General features: G+C 46.0%; 1 pseudogene; it reads right to left on the bottom strand.

The window, feature by feature from the left end:
• LOC116534884 overlaps positions 1–20,592 on the bottom strand; it is a 29,598-nt pseudogene that overhangs the window by 8,800 nt on the left and 206 nt on the right.

Here is a 20,592-nt window from a genome sequence, read left to right as displayed (position 1 = left end):
CACCATGCTTCCTGTACAGACTGCAGAACTGTGAGCCCAAATAAACCACTTTTCTTTATAAATTACCCAGCCTCAGGCGTTCCTTTTTAGCAATGCAAGAAGAAACTAACATAGTACTCATCAGGTACAAAGCACAAGTGTGGCCCCTGGGAAGGTTACAGTGATAAGATGCAGCCCAGCTGTCAAGAGAAGAAAGCATAGTAGATAATATTCTGCTCACAAAGATTTGGTATTGAGCTCAGGCATGGCCATGTGACTGGTTTTAGCCAATGAAATGTGAGCATGACTGTTGGTCATTTCCAGGCAGAGGATTCAAGCTTCAGTGTGCCATGCTTTCTTTTCCTGCTGACACACACTGCTGCATCGTTAGCCAGGGTCCTGGAATACAGGCCCTGGGGAGCAGAGTCCTCAGCTCCTCCCAATGGGAGCAAAACATGGCAAGAAATAAACCTTAGTGGTTACAACCCCCTAACAATTTCAGGTTGTTTGTTTCAGACAGTTTCAGCATAAGCTTGCCTGACTAACAGCAGTCATGAACATCCTTGCCCTAATCTAATTTGAAACCATGTTATAGATTTCCATATTCCTCTCCAGTGCCAAGTACAGTGGCTTCCACATGGTAAGTACCAGTAAATGATTGTGAATGAACAATTCAGCACAGAATGTGGTAATTGCCATAAAACAAGGGCAAATCTGGTACCCTGAGAGCCTAGAGAAGGCAGAGCACAGCTTTAGCTCCAGAATGAGAGCATCTTGAGCACAGACTGACGCAAAATGCTCCATAAATAAAAATGAGTATTACGATCACTGTTATCATTGTAATCCAGTTGTGTCTAGGGAATGGCTTCCGTGAGGCCCATCAGTACCCAGCCCATAGAGTTTGTCCATGTCCGCAGTGGGACAGACATGGCCTGACAGCTGAGTGAGTGAGACTGGAGCACATCATACTGCTGGGGATCTTTCTTTATACTCCACGTGGCATGGACTCTAGCAGCTGTGGCCTCACATTCTTAAAGCCTCATGATCAGAGAAGAGCATGCATCCTTCTCAGCTCAAGTTTTTTAAATTCCAGGGAAGACTTCCTATTGGCTCAGTTGAAGTCATATGTCTTTTCTTGAACCAATTATTGTGGTCACTGGGTAAAATCCAGCTGCATAGCCCAGCCAAAATTTGGTCCTCTCCTTCTGTCCAAAAACAGCAGTATCCGTTCTAGGAAGAACAGAGTCAGAGTCATCATGAGTCAAGCAGGCTCCCCATTTTTATAAGTTTTATGCAAATATTTATTGAGTATTTACTGCTGTATAGAAGACTCTGTGCTTGGCACTGTGGAGAACACAGAAGACACAGAAGCAGAAGGAGTATCGGAAGTTGAGGAGGCAGAGGCAAGAAAAAGGTAAAGCCCAGACTGAGTCCAGCCTCCACTGCGCAGATACTCCTTCTGGGCTGCCCTGCCCTGGAATGTCTCTCCACCAGAAAGCTCTGGTCCCCTCCCAGCACAGCCCCCGAAGAGCTAAAAGTCAAGGCCACTCACTCCTGAGCATGACAGCCAAGCTGGATGAGAACGAATGGAGCTCCGTGAGGCATCTTGCAGCTCTCTCGACAATGCTCTGCTTCATTCACTGTGTTCTTGTGATTTCTGTCTCCTCTTCTGTGTTTACAGAGTTGCGAAACTGCTATAGCTCTCGCCTCTTTCCTGGGTGCCTCAGAGTGACAGAGATGAAGAAGCCACTTGGTTCTAGGAAGTGTGGCCTGGATCTGATATGGTTTGGCTCTGTGTCCCCAACCAAATCTCTTCTGGAACTATAATCCCCACGTGTCAAGGGAGGGAGGTAATTGGATCATGGGGACAGTTTTCCCCATGCTATTCTCATGATAGTGAGTGAGTTCTCATGAGATCTGATGGTTTTATAAGTGCTTGGAAAGCTCCTCCTTCGTTCACTCTTCTCTTTCCTGCTGCCTCATGAAGAAGGTGACTGCTTCCCCATCTGCAATGATTGTAAGTATCCTGAGGCCTCCCCAGCCATGTGGAACTGTAAGTCAATTAAACCTCCTTTGTTTATAAATCACCCAGTCTCGAGTATTTCTTTTTTTTTTTTTTTGAGACGGGGTCTCACACTGTCACCCAGGCTGTAATGCAGTGGGGTGATCTCAGCTCACTGCAACTTCCATTTTCCGATTTCAAGCAATTCTCCTGCCTCAGCCTCCCAAGTAGCTGGGAATACCACCACACCCAGCTAATTTTTTGTATTTTTAGTAGAGACAGGGTTTCACCATGTTGGCCAGGATGGTCTCAATCTCTTGACCTCATGATCCGCCCACCTCGGCATTCCAAAGTGCTGGGATTACAAGCATGAGCCACCATGCCTGGCTGGTATTTCTTTATAGCAGTGTGAGAATTGCACTAATACAGGCTCTTTTTATAACAGTGCAAGAATGAACTAATACAGGCTCTGTCCACAGTAAGCACTGTGCAGTAGGCACAGAAGTGAGAGAGAACTGGGTCTAACCAGAGCCCTGTCACTCACAAGCTTGTTAGCCTGGAATGTTAGGGCAACTGGTAATGCACTGCACAGTACATAGTATTAAAATGGAACTGCAGTGACATAAACAAATCAGGGTTTGTTTTTCATATTTGCAAGAAGTCCAGCTTTAATGGCTCAACCACCAAAGGGTCACCAACCCTGAGACTCTTTGGGCCTTTTCATTTTGCAAGCTGGCCCCTGAAGTGCTAGGCATTGCATCTGTCAGTGGATGAGCAATGAAGAGGGGTTTGGGCCAGGGCAAAGGCAGTGGGGCATGTCTTGTCTGTCTCTTTTTATCAGGAGAGCAAAACCTTTCCCAGAAACTTCCAACAAGCCTAGGTCTCATTGGCCAGATTAAAAGAATGGGGAGAACAGATATTTTGCTTCTCCAGTCCTCATAGTGGAAGACAACAAGTGGAAAAAGTAATGGGAACAACCGTAGGTCAGCCAGGTGCCCATGCCTGCTCCAGGAAGTTACCTTCTTGGCCCCATGCACTAATTCCCTAGGGCTTCCAGAACAAAAGACTGCAAACTTAGAGTGGCTTAAAAAACATAAATATTTTTGCCTCACAGCTCCAGAGGCAAGAAGTCCAAGACTGGTGTTGGTAGGGTTGGTTCCTTCTGAGGGCTAGAGGGAGGAGCTGCTCCCAATCCCTGCTCCAGCTTCCCAGGGCTGACTGGTCATCTTTGACTCTCCTTGGCTTGGAGAAGCATCACCCCGCCTCCTTCATCATCACATGGTGTTCTCCCTGGGTGTGTGTCTGCTTCCACATTTCCCCTCTTCATCAGGACTTCAGTCTTACCAGATTACAGCCCACCCTAATGACCTCATTTCAACCTCAATGCCTCTGTAAAGATCCTGCCTCCAGATAAGGTCACATTCTGAGATACTGGAGGCTAGGAGACCAACATATAAATTTGAGAGGGACACAGTTAAACTCATAACAACCCCCTTTCTTAATCTATAAAATAAGCATAACAAGAGTTCCTGCCCCACGCTTGTTGTAAGACTTAAATGGGGTGATCCACATAAGGAACTCCCATTAACACTGGCCCAAAGCGAGGGTCCAATGCACGGCAGCTGTGGGGGGCTTCCAGGGATCTGCAACCTCTAGGGCTGAGGCCAAGGTCACGATCAATGAAAGGAAGATGAGGCCAAGAAGGAGAGAGACTCATCAGTATCCAGCCCCTAGAGTTTGCCCATGTCCCCAGTGGGGCAGACACAACCTGACAACTGACTAGCTGGTGCTCATGATCCAAGATGGCCTCATTCTTGGCTGGTCAGGCCAGCTAGCTAGCCACCTGAGCCAGTGGGACTTTCATCTATAATCCAGAGTGGCCTCACATACTTGGTCCCACAGAGCTTCCATTTCCAGGAAAGCAATCTTCAGCAGCTCTAAGGGAAAGGTGGAGGAGCAGGCTCCCAGCCCTCACTTGGCAATCTCTTCTCTTCTGGGCAGTAATGGAGTCCACTCTTCTGAGGGCCACTTCCCATAAGAGCAGGACAGGCTGAGATCCCAGGTTCCAAGGGGCTGCTCTCTCTTCCCACTTGAGTGTTTTGAGTAAATTACAAGGCTTTTATCAGTGGTAGGGGCTTTATTGTTCTGCCAGGACATCTCCCTTTGTCAAAAACACAATAACTTGTTGTAAGTGGTACTTTTTTAGGTTTACCAAGCAGACAGACTAATTGTATCTTTTAATCTGGGTCAAACTGCTCTTGCTTATTACAAATTGGCTCTGAATCCTAAAAAGAGGGGGAGAAATGTGAGAAGCATTTGCAAATAATTTAGAGGCAGAATTACCTTCAGACAAACATTACGTCGTGTTGAGGAGAAATGCTTACCCAGGTCCTTAGCCTGGTTATGCCCTGGTTGGCCAAAAGGGAAGCTGAGGGACAGAGGATGTTCCCTGTTCCGATTCTGGCTGCTCTTGGGGTTGTTGGATGGGGGGATCCAATTCAGGCACAGAACCAGGCATTACAGCCTGGATAATGATTCCCAGAAATATCTGATCCTGATCCTGGAAACTGTAAATATTACCTTATTTGGAAAAAGCAGTTATCTTAGATTTTATTGCATTAGGGAGTTTATGCTGGATTGTTTGGGTGAGCCTCAAATGCAATCACAAGTGTCCTTATAAGAGAAAAGTGTAGGGAGATTTGACATAAACAAAAGAAGAAGACAGAGCTCAGAGTGATGCAGCCACAAGCCAAGGCTTGCTTGCAGCCACCGGATTCTCTCTAGAGTCTCTGGATGGACTATGGCCCTGTGGATACCTTAATTTTGATCTAGTAAAACTGACTCAAGGCCTCTGGCCTCCAGAACTATAAGAGAATAAATTTTCATTATTTTAGGCAACCAAGTGTGTAGAAATTTGTTGCCACGGCTTTAGGAAACTAACACACCAGGAAATTTGTGTGGATGGCTCCACTCTACCCAAAGAGGAACTTCCAAAGCTGAAGAGGCCCCCTGGAGACATGGAAAGTATCATAGAAAGCATGTTCATTGGCTGGTGGTGCTCTAGCTCCTGCGTGGCTACTTCCTAGTGGTGTGACCCTCTCTAAACCTCAGTTTTTTTCATCAGAAAAGTAAGAAAAACCAACCTCCTCACTTCATTGTTGGACAATTAAATGACAGGCTACACATAAATTAGAAGCTGGCAGGTCGCCACTGATGACCAGTGAAAGTTACTTTTTTGTTTAATTTTTATTGTTATACCTCTGTTGACTTGCCATGGGCTATTGTGAGAGTCAGCAAGCAGTTTTTTGGGGAACCGTAAACTGTACTCATATCCTCTGCAAACCCCTTAATTTGCCAGGCAATATTTGTAAACTTCATGAGCTCAGGTCATTGAGGGTTAATTTCTCCCAACGCAAAACAGTTTGCAGAAAGTGCTGATGGCAATGTAAAGCAAACTGGTACTCAAGCCAGGAAGGTGACATCCATAACAATGAGGCCAAGAGGGGTATTTATTTCACCCAATTCACTAGCAAGAACATTATTTTGACAAAGGCAGTCGAAGAATTAGCCATATCCATGCATCTCAGATAATTGTCCTTGGGTTGAGGCAAGGCTGGCCTTAACCATACCCATGATGTGTTTCCAGGGGTACTCCTGGATGACCCACCTTTGTAATACCTTCACTATCTGAACTGTAATTTCCACTGTTAGAGATTTATTCCTTTGGTGAGCTCAAGCATGGACCAATTGAGAGTCAAATATCACTAAGATGCCAATTCCAGTTATTAATAACTTAATAAATTGTGGTTTGTAATTTAAAACCTTCCAGTGTCTTCTTGATGCTTCAGAAAAAAACTACATATTTTCCATGGTCTCCAAGGCCTCCATGACCTGATCTTCTCCTCCTTGCTATTGCATATTTCTTCTAGTTGTTCAGATGTTTCTATGATCTCTCTCTCTCCAGCCTCAGGCCTTTGCACAGGCTGCTCTATCTAGAGAAGATATTTAAAACATACTGACCTGCTGGGCCTGGGAACTACACAGGAAAGGGGAAGAGTGAACATGAGGATAAAGGGGCATACTCCTCACACTCAAGATGCTCCCCTTCAAGTAGGAGTCATGACTAAAACGAAGCTGAGAACAGGCAGAGCAAGCAGCCTGGATGTGAGGCGGCTAAATGCTACAGGTCTTGAGAGAGATCCTTTCTCCTAGAGGTGGTGGAGGGGATCCAGGAGGCAACAGAACATCTGAAGGATGCATCACACTTAGCCATGAGTGAAAGATTGTTGTAGAGAGTGCTTTTCAAGTGGTAGGCACAGCTTAGGCATAGACAAGGAGGGGCAGGATGTGAACATTCAGAGATGAACAACAGCGGGAACAAACACTGAGCTCTGGGAAGTTACCCAGAAAATCACAGCAGTCCCTTGTGACCTGACCCTGCCCATCTCTCCATTTCCTCTCACTTACAGTGGCCCAACCATGTGGGCCTTCCATCTGAGACCCCAATGAGTCTGTTGTTTCCCATCTTAGGGCCTTGGCTCATCCCTTCACTCTGCCTAGAAGCTTCCCTCCTCATCCCTCCCACAGCTGCCCCTTCTCACCCTCTCCACCTCAACCACTCCCCATGGAGGCTTTTGCTACCATCCTCTCCAAAGTGTGTCCACACCGTTTTTCTCACTTGGTGCCCCTTACTCGGTACTTCCTGACATTTAGACCCAGCATTTCCTCACCCACCTACATAGATAGGAATTTTTGCATATTTGCATAAGGAGTCACATGGAAGAATATTCATTGCTAAAGTGTATGAAATCTAACAAGATTATATGTATTAGATTTGGAAAGATATCACATACCAGTTAACAGGAAAATGGATAAATAAAGGGAGATCAAGATGCTGTCACAGTTTGGCTGGAAGTTAAACCAAACTGGAACCCTAGAACTTGTGGCAACAACACGGAGAACTATCAAATCAATAATGAAAAAAAAAGGAAACGAAAAAGCTGCCAGAGACAACCAACAGTAGGACCACATTTATTCTCTAAAGGTGTAAGCACATGGACACACACAAATGCAATCAAGCTCAAAGTTATATATGGGAAAATTTAGGACAGCAGTTACCACTGAGGGAGAGAAGGAAGGGAATTGCAAGGTGAAAAGGCTTCAGCTGTGTTTGCAATGCTTTGATTCTTAAGCTGAGTGGTGGGTATGTTAATGTTTATGAAATATTCTCTATGAGTTTTTTGCATGCCTGAAATACTTCAACATACTGCAATTTTAAAGGAGGGGGAAGAAGACTAAGGGTTTTGCTTTCTATAAGAAATGCTACTGGGATATAGTAGGGCTGAGAAGCAGCCAGACTGTTTGTGAACCTAGATAAAGCTTCTGATTTCTCCTGGTTTGCCTAGAGGTGCCCTGCCCTTGGCGGGTGGTCCAGCCCGTGACACAGCTGCACACAGCGGTGCCTGTAAGCAGCAAGCATGGTAAACCTCCCAGGATGCCACACCTGGCCTGCTGCAATGCAGAGCGCATTCCCTGGGAAGCCGTGTTTCCTCCAGGTGAAGGATGGGATCACTCCATCTCTGTCACCTGCACAGAGAAGGAAGTGCTATGGAGAGACAGATTAGATCATCTATTATCAAGTAGGCATAAGATAGACCAAGGAGGCACCTGCAGCTCGCCAGATGTTCTATCCATTATCAGAGTTGTGGCGAGGGCGGGCCTTGGTTCTTCCTTTCTGTCCCCCTAGTCCAGATTCTCTAGGGAAGAATCAGACAAGAGACTGGATCATGGACCGGTTCCCTCAAAACTGGGCTGATGACAGGGCAGGGTTCTGTCGGCGGTGGGGGGTGCACCACAGGCGGCACAGAGTACATTACTCCTGGACTGTGGAAATATTCAAGAAGAGAGCATAATCTTTTGGAAGGCTCTTGTGTTCAGGGCAGTGGTGAAGCATGATAAGTGTCTCTCCTGGGACACTTAAACAAAAGCCCAACCATTGCTACCATCATCGTCATCATCTTCATCATTGTCAAATGCTTACTCTGAGCCAGAAACTCTGCTAAGGGTTTCACCTGCATTTTTGTATGGACTCGTGGCAAGGTCTTTACAAGGAAAGAACTGTCCATATCCCCAGGTGACAGCAGAGGAAACTGAGGCAGGGGGCGGCAAGTAACGAACTGAGCACCACCAAGGTGGACTGCCACAAACATGCCACTTCCTCTGCCTCACCATTGACTTGTCAATGACCTCCTCACCCAGGCATCCACTACACAGATGGGGAGGTGGTCAGAGTCCCTTTGCTTCCTTACATCCTGGAAGCATTCTGGGCAGAAATGGCACACCCAGCACCTAGCATCCAGCACCCAGCACCCAGCACAGCCTTCTCTGGTCAGCCAAGGCCCAGAGGTCTCAGATTTAAGGGCTTAGTTTCTAAAACGAGCACCTAGGACTTTACACGGCTTTCCTCAGAGCTCAAGAGGCTCTTCATGACTTTATGAATCTTCAGAGATGAGGATGAGCATGGCTGTAGGGGAGACCAGGCAGCTAGCAAGACCTAATCCCGAGCCCCTTCCCTGGTCATTTAAAGGATCCCCGCATCACCCATCCACTTCTACCTGTTAACTCTTGGGGAACAAGCAGCACAGAGTTACTAACTCCACCAACACCACCACAATATAACCACCACTCCCCAAAGCCCACTACTTTCCAAATCTGGGGGCACATCACCACCTGTTCTGGAAACCTCTTCCTATACCTCTGATGTTCCGTTTCAGTGAGACTGAGCCCAGACGCAGACCTTCTATAAAATACCCCAAGATGATTCTGATGGTCCTACAGATTTAGTATACATGGCCCTAAGCTGTAGAAGGTTCTAATGGTGGAATTAGAGAATTCCAACTTGTAGGAGGGGCAGGAGGAGATGGAGGTGTCAGCTTTTCTGACAGAGAACAGAATTATGCCCCCAAAACTTAACTCCCAAGCCCATCCCCTGCCCCTGGAAACATTGGTTACCAGTTAGGTCACACAGGGAGAAATTACACTTTAGAGTTTCACAAGCCAAGGATCATCAGCTCCAGTCTACTCTGGCCTCCAGACACCCTCCCTCCCTTTCCTTAAATTCATCCCATCCACAGCCAGCCTCATTTTCCAAGTCATGTTCACCTGACCACAAGATGCCCAGGCAGATTAAATATTCCAGGTCCAAATGAGGTGTATTAGTCAGCTCAGGCTGCCATAACAAATATCACAGGTCATGTGGCTTAAACCACAGAATTTCTTCCTCACAGTTCTGGGGGCTGGAAGTCCAAGATCAAGGAGTCAGGTCAGGAGTTCAAGACCAGTCTGACCAACATAGGGAAACCCCATCTGTTCTAAAAATATAAAAATTAGCCCGGCATGGTGGCACACACCTGTAATCCCAGCTACTTGGGAGGCTGGGGCAGGTGAATTGCTTGAACCTGGGAAGGCTGGGGCAGGTGAATTGCTTGAACCTGGGAAGCGGAGGTTGCAGTGAGCTGAGATCAAGCCACTGCACTACAACCTGGGAGACAGAGTGAGACTTGATTCCAAAAAAAAAAGGTGTTGGTAAAGTTGGTTTCTTCTGAGACCTCTCTTCTTGGCTTATAGCTGGCCATCTGCTCCCTGTGTCCTCACAGGGTCTTTCCTCTGTGTGTGTCTGTGTCCTGATCTCCTAAGAACACCAGTGAGATTGGATTAGAGCCCACCTTGTATTACCTCAATTATTTCTTTAAAGGCCTTATCTACAAATACAGTCACATTCTATGATAAGGGGGGTTAGGGCTTCAAAATGTGCACTGAGGGCCGCAATTCAGCCTGTAACAGGAGGGAAAACAGCTTGCAGAGAAAGGCAGGGAGTTTGTATGTTATGGATAATTCTCTTGCTCACTGGATCTTCCACCTGGATTTACATCCCCTCTCATTCCTCTCTGATCCCCCCACACTTTCTAAATCTTGACATAGTCTAGTAGTTTATACTATCCCGTGATATTATATTTTCTCTTTACAGCGGGAATTACAGAACTCTTAAAGCATCACTTCAAATGCAGGAGATGAGCCCTAGAAAATATTGTCATCACACCCAGCATTGGCATGCGCTCTCTTCTCCCTTCTGGGCTCCTCTGTGCTCATCCATTAGTTCAGTGAATAGCAGCCATCAGTCACTGGTGGTCTCTTCTCTTAAAACTCTATTTGATTTTCTTGAATTATCATGTGAGACAGGGTAAACAGGAGACCCATGAAATACTCTAGAATTCCAAATTGATAGAGGGGCATCATGCCAGGCACTGGCACCCATCAAACCGAATGACTTGGAATTTACACAGCCAGGATGGAGGCTGGAAAGGACGTGAAGAGGTAAGGACAGGGTGGAGCTGAGGGAGGCCCTGGGTTTGTAAACCCAGCCCAGTTCATCACAACTGGAAACACAACAGCAGCCTGGACCATAGCCTCACTGCACCTGAGTCCCTGGCTCAGCTCTGGGGATGTTTGCAGGTAGTCTCCCAGACAGAGAAAAATTCCAAGAAGGCCCTTCTGACTAATAGCATTGACCTGCCTTTAGCAAACAGTCTGTAAACATCAACAACATAGCACCAAGAGGTACTTTGGTAAATCGTTTGCTTGACAAAAGGAGTCACTATTTTATTTTATTTTTCAGCTTGTATTTTGGATTCAGGGGGTATATACGCAGGTTTGTTACACGGGTATATTATATGACACTGAGGTTTGGGGTCAAATGAATGATTCTGCTACCCAGGTAGTGAACATTGTACCCAGGAAGTACTTTTCCAGTACACACCCAGCTCGCCCTTTTCCAGTAGGCACTGCTGTCTGTCATTGCATCTTTATGTCCATGCTTACTCAATGTTTAGCTCCCATTTTTAAGTGAGAACATTCGGTATTTGGTTTTCTGTTCCTGCATTAATTTGCTTCGGATAATGGGCTCCAGCTGCATCCATGTTGCTGCAAAGAACATGATTTTGTTCATTTTTACGGCTAAGCAGTGTTCCATGGTGTATATATATCACATTTTCCTTATCCAATCCACTATTGATTGGTGGGCACTTCGGTTGATTCCATGTCTTTGCTATCAAAGGGTCATTATTCTAAAAAGCATTTGCCCAGTTCTTGTGGACAGGGCCCAAAGTGCATTTTTCCCAGCACTCCTTCTGTCTTGGGCCAAAGCCTCCTCTTGACCAGAGGGCAGATAATGACTAGAGGTAGACCTTGTCACTGAGATCCAGAAATGGTCCCATTTGCTCAACAGAATCTGTTCTTTGGGAAAAGGTTACTCCAGGCAAGAGAGTTTCGAGGATGCCTGGGCTTCCTCCAGGTGCCTATCTGCAACCAGCTCCGTCCCCAGAGCTCTGTCCCCAGACTCTGCCTAATCCCTCCATGCCTGTTCTGCTCCTGCAGGCCCTTGCACCCTGTCCAGCCCTGATGTGTTCCCCCACTTCCCACTGTCAATGCCCTCTTGCCTTAGGAGTGTGCCTAAAATGTTAACACTATAGGGATTGAATAAATGTACACTGTGGCTTCTGGAAGTCAGACACGTATAAGCTCTTCAGAAGCAATTTGGAAATGGCTGAACTGAGACTGGTCTGTCCAGCACTTGCAGGAGTGGGAGGTCTTATTAGGCTGGCCTTTCTCTCCCTTCTGGGAGCCTGCTGTTCAGAGGCCAGCAGTGGATAACTTGGGGGCGGGGGAAGAGGGGATGAAATCTGTGTCTTTAGGAAAATGGAGCTGAAAACATTTAACTTTGAATCATAAACAGAAGCTATAAATTAGAGAGAGGTCAGGGAACAGGAAATCAAAAGAGGAGAGGCCCGTTCCCAGGAAATAAAGAGGTTTGGTTGAGCAGTGACATTCAGCATCCCTTCATGGAGATACTGATCACTACGGACAGGCTGCCTGCTGCATCCCTATCAGAAGAGTCTGGCCCAGATGGGATATTCTGAGGCTGCCCTTCACTGAATTCTCTGTCTAATTATCCCTAGAAGCACAGTTTTAGGCAAAGATCTTTTAGGTCAGAGAAAAGGACAAAGATCTCAGTTGGAAGTGGGCATCCTCTTGCAACCCAACAAGGAATGCATAGTGCAGGCTGTAGTGGGACCTTTCAAAGAAAAGGTATATTTCTAGCATTTCTCCAGATTTACACCTTTGAGCAAGTGCATAAACCCCCTGGCAATACAAGTCTATAGCTGTTCTGAGGGCCTACCCTGAGTCAAGTGCTTTGTAGGGGCTAGAAAGGCAGAGGTGAATAAAATATGGCTCTAGAGCTACCAGTGTAATGGGAGACACAGACACATTCACCACAAAGCTTAATATTAAGCAAAGCAGTTAATGAGTTAGTCTACATCAGCATAAGACAAAAATAAGTTGGACAGACCAGGTGCCGTAGCTCATGCCTGTCGTCCCAGAACTTTGGGAGGCCAAGGCAGGCAGATCACTTGAACTCAGGAGTTTGAGATCAGCCCGGGAAACATAGCAAAACCCCCTCTCTACAAAAACACACATTTGCCTGGCATGGTGCATGTCTGTAGTCTCAGCTACTCAGGAGGCTGAAGTGGGAGGATCGCTTGAGCCTGGGAAGCACAGGTTGCAGTAAGCTGAGATCTGCAGTCTGGGTGACAGAGTAAGCCTCTGCTACAAGGAAGGAAGGAAGGGAGGGAGGGAGGGAGGCAGGGGGAGGGGAGGGGAGGGAGGGGAGGAAGGAAGGAAGGAAGGAAGGAAGGAAGGAAGGAAGGAAGGAAGGGAAGGGAAGGGAAAAAGAAAAAGAAAGACCCAGGATCTCCACATCCCACTTGATGGTCCTTGAACAGGCTATATCATCCCCCAGAAATTCAGTTTCCCGGATCTAAGAAGTAGAGCCCTCATCTCTGTGAAGATCCACAAGGCAAGGAAAGTGATGTAGTGTGTCTCACAGGGAAAAAAAGTACCAGGACATTGTTCTGAAGCTGCCTGAGGGTATGCATCAAGGTCTTTGGGTGGATTTCTAGAATCCCTATTAAGGCTTGCGGCATCTACGAAGTAAAATGAATCTGAAAAGATCATCTGGAGATAAAACTATCCCCATGTTTGGTACAAGGTCAGTGCTGAACAAGTGGGAAAGTAAGCAAGAGAACGAATGGGGTAAATAGGGGAAGTGATTCAGGACTGATTCTTTCACCTTTCAGCAAGACCTTCAGCTGGACCCCTGTGAATAAAGGAGATTTTATTCATTTATTTATCTGTTTGTTTAACAAATATATGGCACTTAATTTGTGCCAGGCATTATTCTCCATGCTTCACTTAAAAAAACAGTTTAATATTCACTATAATCCAAGGAGGTGTTATTATTATTCCCATTTTGAAGATAAGAAACCTAAGCACAGAGACGTTTAGTACCTTGGCCAAGGTCACATAGCTAAAAAGTAGCCAAGACAGGGTTTGAACCCAGGCTTTGCACCCAGGCACTGTGGCTTTGGGAATCCACATTGCGTCTCGATTAAGGAGGCTAAAACATCACCTGAAGCCTCAAGGAGCCTGGTACCAGTCACACCCATCTACAGCAGTCAGCTAGACAGAAGCTGCAGAGATGCAGCCCTTGGCCTCTGCCTTGATTCAAGAAGCTTAGTTTAGGGGCTTCCTCATTCACCCCCCCCCCCCAGATTATTGCTAGGCCCCCCCTAAGCCTAGAGCCACAGATTCTTCTACCCAGATCTGTGAAGTGTCCTTGGGTCTATGGTGGCACCTGCCACCCCGGGTCCTCCCAGAAAAGGTCCCTGCCCCACTCCTCTGCAGTGGCCAGGGTCTGTCCTTGTGCCACATGCAGCTGATCCATAATGGCTGCCTGCAATACTGAACGGAAAAGAACTTGGGGTCCCATCTGGGCTCACCAGGAAACACGCCCTGGTAAATTAGTGACGTCCCCATGGGCATAGGACAAGGTTACTGCCCACTGGCCTAGCATCTCGCTCTCGCCCATGGCTGATGCTTGCAGTTCTCTGCCAAAGCTGGGCTGGGTGTCTTCTCTTTGTAACCTCCAGGATGTTCTGCTGCTACCCCAGTCAGGACTCTTCTGAGTGCAAGTGACAGAAATCCTGCTCTACCTGACCATGCAAAAAAGGAGAAATAACTTACTCACTTAACTGAACTATTCAGGAGCAGATTTTTCAACCTCTCCATCTCTCATTCTCTAATGTACGCTTCTAGAACAGCTTTATTCTCATGCAGATTCTCCCATCAGGATAGCAAAAATGGCAAAAATGGCTGCCAGGAGTGACAAGCTCTTCCTTCAGCTATAGCTTCAACAGAAGCCCCAGGGTTGAGTCTCACTGGCTTAAGTTGAGTTGCATGACCTCCCCTAAGCCAATCATTGTGGCCAGCAGATGTTCCAGTGAGACACGCCTGGGTCCCCTGTTTGCCCTTATTATGAAATGAGGAGATAAGGATGGAGCTTAATCTCACTTGCCATCTAGGAACCTGCCGTGGAAGAGGGCTGGCTCTCCAGGGGAAACTTGGGATGCCTTTCTCAGTGTTTTAAACACATTAAAACTGTGCTTTAAGAAGGTTTTTCTGGGAAACATGTTTACGAGATGGATTAGAGCATTGAGGATGCACAAAACCAACAAGCCAGTCTCAGCTTCTGTTCCCTGGCTTGTGTTTATATGCTGTCCTGGGAAGATGGGTTTTTTTCCTGACTCTTGATCATTAACATCAGAAAGGAGTTCTGTTCCTCGGGATTTTATTTTTTTATTATGGGAAATTTTCAGATATAATCAAAAGTGTTGAAAATAATCTGTGTCTGTTCCTCGGCTTCAGCAATGATTAACTCAGGGCCAATTTTGTTTCATCTACAGCCCCACCTATCCTCACTCCACCCTGGATTACTTTGAAGCTAATCCAGACATTATATATCTTTAAGATGCTCAGATTGCAAGGCTCTGTAAGAGCTGGAGACTCCATTCTCTTTAAGAAGAAAGGAATCTGGTCTCTTATTATACGTCACTTAGCGGAGGAGAGTCTTGCCTTTCCTCCTCCACAAACATGGCCCAACTCTCCTTACTTGATATTATACTTTGAATCTTTATGAGAGGAAAATTGCAGTCTGTCTATTCTTGTCTGGAAGTGCTCAGCTGGAGTGATTGCAATGTTACCTCCCTGGGCATTCCCATTGTCCTCATCCTGCTGCTGTGCCCGCCCCCATTCCAACTCACTTAGCCTGTAGCCTTCTTTTCTGACCTGCTCCCTGCCTCCTCTTACCTGATTTCTAGGGTCCCTCTCCCTGTTCTCCTAGCATTTTAACATACACAAGGTCCAGAGAACAACAATAGCATGAACAACACTATTTCCCATTTTATAATCCCAACACAGAGCGATGTCTCTCCCATGCACCATCCCAGCCTACAAATTGCTGCAGATACATGCATCAAAGAGCCGTTCGGCTGCTTATGTGAACACAGGCTGCGCTTGCACTTCCAAACGCTGTTATCTCTGCCACAGCTACACTCCTTGAATAGCTAATAAATGCAAAAGAAAGTTTGGGAGGGAAAAAAAGTTACAAAAAAATTATTATTATTATTATTATTATTACTTAAAGAGTCAGAGAAAGATAGCAAGCTTCTAAAGTTACAACACCACCGTTAGCAGCTGCAGGGTACATGAAAGCCAGGGGCCGGGGGAGGGAAGATAGGGCATATTTCAAAGCTGACTGCTGCAGTAACAAAACGCGAGGGGGTGTTGTGTGGAATACGCCAAGCGTTTGAAGTGGACAAGATTTCTAGCATGTTGCCTTGATGCCTGTTCATACTTAATAACAGATGTTTGGTCTCTCTAGGCAGATAATTGTCCTTCTGTAAGGTTGACTTGACCTGCCTGAACGGTCCAGCTTCGAGCGCTGCAGCAGTAACAAATGATCCTAGCTTCTCTCTTTTTTACTAGGGAGATGCTCAGCCACGCTTCCTTTTAAGCACATAATTACTCGGCAGCAACTGAAGCCCATACATTCCCCTCTCCTAATGGCCATGGAGCCATTCGGTCATAATTTATGGGGACAGGGTTCAAAGTTTTAATAATATTTGGATAATATCATTGCCCACACGTCGGGGGCGTCGTGATGAATAGAAGGAGAGTGGGCTTATTTCGATTCCATGCATGACAGTGTGGACGTTAACGACTGGGTGCCCGGCGTGGCCTTTATGGAAACTGCCACCAGGCCATCAGCTCATGAATTATAGATCTGGGCATGAAGGATCACATAGGGATGTTATTCATGAGGAACTGTCCTGTTAGCGCCTCTTCCTTATGCAGATAAATGAATTGCAGGGAATACCAAAACGGCGTAAATAAGCCCTTAGTGGATAACATATTAGAACATCAACATAAAAAACCCAGTGCTGGGGCCTGCTTGGGGATATTTATGTTTATACTCTCTGCTCAAGTGGCTCCCTGATTTTTTGGCTTCTTACTGCTCACCTCATAATTCCAACCTCCTAACAGCACCTCTGGGCATGTTTCTCCGATGTTCTGTGCTGCCTGCTGGCATTTGTACAGAAGTTTGCTCAGAGAAGTGCTTTTGGGTAGGCAGATGGGTGACGGCTCATCAAATTCAAGACAGACCTAGTTAGCATTGTCTTGGTGACATGGTGGGGTGTCCCTAAAATAGAGGCCACACACTGGCAGGTGCTAGCGAAAGAAGAAGGGGAAACTACGTCCCCAAAAGTAGAAAGACGGGAGACGTTCTCAGCAATAAACCAGATAGAAAAGAGCCTTGGAGAAGATTGAGTTCAGCCCACACTAATCCCAAAAAGCAGGTGGCAAAATTGAGGTTGAGAGGAGAGCAAGGACTTGCCCTAAATGACAAAACCTTGTTGCCAAGCCAAGATTCCTGACTCCCAAGTGTAGCCCCAGGCTGCCTTATCTGGCCTGAGTTTTCTCTCCCCAAAATGTAAACATTCAACACCGGCACCAAATGATAGTGTTAAGACTAAAACAATGTTTGCCAACTTCCTCCTGTTAATCTAGACTGACTCACTGTGAACTTTGACAAGGTTCGCGTGCCGCGAGCAATCGTTGAACTTACACACTCGATATCCATTTAATCTGAAGGATTTATTTGGAAAGAACAGCAATTATAGCTGCACCTCAGAATAACTAGGAAACGGCGCATTTAAATCTCTTTAAATAGCTTGCTGGAGTTCTAAATAGCTCCCCCACGTCCAGGTTCTGATCTGGAGTTCTCATTTGCCTGGGCCTTTTTAGAGAGCCCAGGAGTGGTTTGGAGCAGGTTTCAAATGTGGAGGTTTGTTTCTTTACCGGGAGGCACTTTATGTAGGGGGCTTTCTGTTTTCTGAAACATCTAAGGATGTGTTCTTTTTTATCGTGCCAAGAGAAAGGAGGTAACAATATTCTGCTACATAAAGGCCAAGAACATTTATCCAGTTACGATTTTTTAAAATAATGATACAAAAAAATTAACTTTTGGGGGACCACAGCTTTATGAATTTTAACACATATTTAGAATCATGTAGCCACCATCACACTCAGGATACAGAACAATTCCATCACCCCAAATTAAAAAGTAAAACCGCAGCTGGGATGGTAGCTCATGCCTATAACCCCAACAGTTTGAGAGGCTGAAGTAGGAGGATTGCTTGAGCCCAGGAGTTTGAGACCAGTGTGGGCAACAAAGCAAGACGACATGTCTACAAAAATAAAAACTTAGCCAGGCATGACGGTGCACACCTGTAATTCCAGCTACTCAGGAGGCTGAGGTGGGAGGATGGCATGAGCTTAGAACTTTGAGGCTGCAGAACAATGACTGCACCACTGCATTCTAGTCTGGGTGACAGACAGACCCTGTCCACTCTCAAAAAAAAAGTCAAAGCCTCCCTTGATCCCTAGCCCTAATCCCCACTGATCTATTCTCCATCACAATAACTCTGTCTTTTATGAGTGGCATATAAGTGGGTTTATATAGTATGTTACCTTTTGAGAATGGCTTCTTTCACTCAGCAAAGTGCCTCTGAGATCCATCCAAGCCCTCGTCTGTACCTACAGCTCTGTCCTCTTTGTTGCTGGGTAGTATTCCATCACAGAGCCTAGACCTTGAGTCAGGCATCACCAGGCACTTACGGGATGAGAACAGTGGTAAATGGCTGTGATGTGTGTGCTGTGTGCACCACGCTCTGTCCTAGTGTTTTACTGTACTAACTAATTTAACCGCTCAACAACCTAGTAGGGTGACTCCTAGCATTATATTCATTTTGCAGATTAGGAAATTAAACCATAAAGAGGTTACATAACTTGCCCAAGTTCACACAACTGGTAAGTCAGGAACCACCTATGAGGTTAGAACCAGCCAACCCTTGTGTTTCATGGGCCATCCTAATTATAAATATCTCTGGAAGCGAGAGGAGAAATGTTAATCCCCAGGGAGGTATAAATGGCTGACAACATTCCCTTGCCCAGAGCAGGCTGTGCCAGGGATTGAGGACAGCTGACATGACCAAGAGAAAAACAAGGAAAGTGGCCCAGGGCTCCCATTACCACATGCCACAGAAACCACTCCCAGAGTGTGCACCCAGATACCCACACACACCCCAAAAAGAAAGCGGGGGAAGCAGGAGAAGGCAACATTTCACATGAATGCTGTGGCCGACAGATAGGAAGCACCCTGACCTCCGCTCATCCTACTAAGTCTCAGGGGTTGGGAAAAGAACCAGATCTGAGAATTTCAAATTAATTGCCATGAATGCTGGAATTGCCATCTCAGGCCTCCAACAGCGCGATCATCTGCTGTCTTACCTAGCCTCCTTCGAAGGCTGAAACATAGCTGCTATCCTTGGAATCATAACAACCTAAAACATAAACGTGGAATTGCAGGAGTGATTTCATCCAGCAATCACTGTGGGGAAGCTGAGGCCTAGAAAGAGAATGGACTTGGCCAAAGGCAGATAGCAAATCAGTAGCAGATCCAGGACTGTAGCCCAGATCCCTTCCTCCATACATCCACCCATTCATTAATTCAACAACTGAACCTACCATGTGCCAGCCACTTTTCTGGAAGCTGGAGGCAAAGGGTGATGACGACACAGTACTTGCCTTCATGGAGTTATAATTTTGGCAGGAGACAAACATTAAACAAATGATCTAGCAAATAGATAATTTAAAGTCATAGGGAAGATTTTAACATTTTCTCAAGACCCCTAGCAAGTGCCTTCCCAACTCACCTCAGCTGCTTCTATTTCCTAAATCAATAAGGTGAAGTTTCCTGTAGTAGTAAAGGCCTCCATGGGCCCTCTGCATAAGATCATGCAAAAATGTAGTTCTGTCGTTCTACAACTTTTTAAACACAGGTGTTGAATGCTGGTCCCCCAGATACCACTAACAGCCTGTTGGTAAAGCAAAGCCGAGTTGATTGGTCACTGCAATGAGGGAGAATATCACCTCCAAAGAGCTTTGGCAGTGCTATGGTTTGGATGTTTGATGCCTCCAAACTTCAGGGCAAAATATGATCCTCACTGTTGGAGGCATGGACTAATGGGAAGTGTTTGGGTCATGGGGTGGATCCCTCATAAATGGTTTGCTTCCCTTGTTGCACCGAGTGATTTCTCCCTCTATTAGTTCCTGCAAGAACTGATTGTTAAAGACAGCCTGGCAACTCCTCCTCTTCTCCCTATTTTTCTTGCTTCCTCTCTCACCGTGTGGTCTCTGCACATGCCACTTCCATTTGCCTTCCACCATGAGTGGAAGCAGCCTGAGGTCCTCACCAGAAGATGCTGGCACTGTGTTTCTTGTACAGCCTGCAGAACTGTGAGCCAGATAAACCTCTTTCCTTTATAAATTACCTAACCTCAGATATTTCTTTACAGCAATGCACATAGAAGGAGATAGGCAGCATCTTCAATGGGGAAGGGCAAGGTTAGATTCTCAAGTCTGGCTTAAAGAATACTTTCAAAAGGAGGAGGAGTCGGTTAGAATCAGGTAAGCACCATGTTATGATAGGTTAGGACTGGCAGAAACAGGAAAGTGAGGGTTTTGAGGGGGCTGCTTCAAAGAATCTTACAGTGTAAAGTATTGAATGCTTTCTATTGGAGAATTGATGGATTTTCAGGATATCCTGGTAATGAACAATAAAGTTAATCGACTGGGCAAGTATATTGCTGGAATAGTCAAGTTATGCTAATAAAAACAATGGAATAGTAAAATCATTCTATTATAAAAGTAAGCCATGTGGGGTAGATGGCTTAGGTTCTCACCGAAACAATACCTGTTTATTCTAAGCTAGCCAATAGAATCAATTATATCACCACCACTGTCTCCACAACATCCACCACCATCTCTACCTCTACCTTCTCCACCTCCACCATCTCCATCACCATCTCCACAACCACCTTTACCTCCACCAACTCCATCACCATTTCCACTGCCACCATCACCACCTCAACCACCACCGCCACCATCTTCACTTCCACCACCACCATTTTCATGACTGTCTTCACCTCTACCACTTCCACAACTACCCCCCATCACCACCATCATCTCCATCACCACCTTTACCACCATCTTTGCCTCCAAATCACTACTTCCAGGATCTGCATTAGCACCTTCAC

This window comes from Sapajus apella, unplaced genomic scaffold, assembly GCF_009761245.1.
Source record: "Sapajus apella isolate SASKATOON/1434 unplaced genomic scaffold, GSC_monkey_1.0 scaffold90, whole genome shotgun sequence".
In the NCBI taxonomy this organism is placed as follows: domain Eukaryota; kingdom Metazoa; phylum Chordata; class Mammalia; order Primates; family Cebidae; genus Sapajus; species Sapajus apella.
The sequence above is the reverse complement of the archived record's forward strand: the minus strand, read 5'-3'. Positions and strand labels throughout refer to the sequence as shown.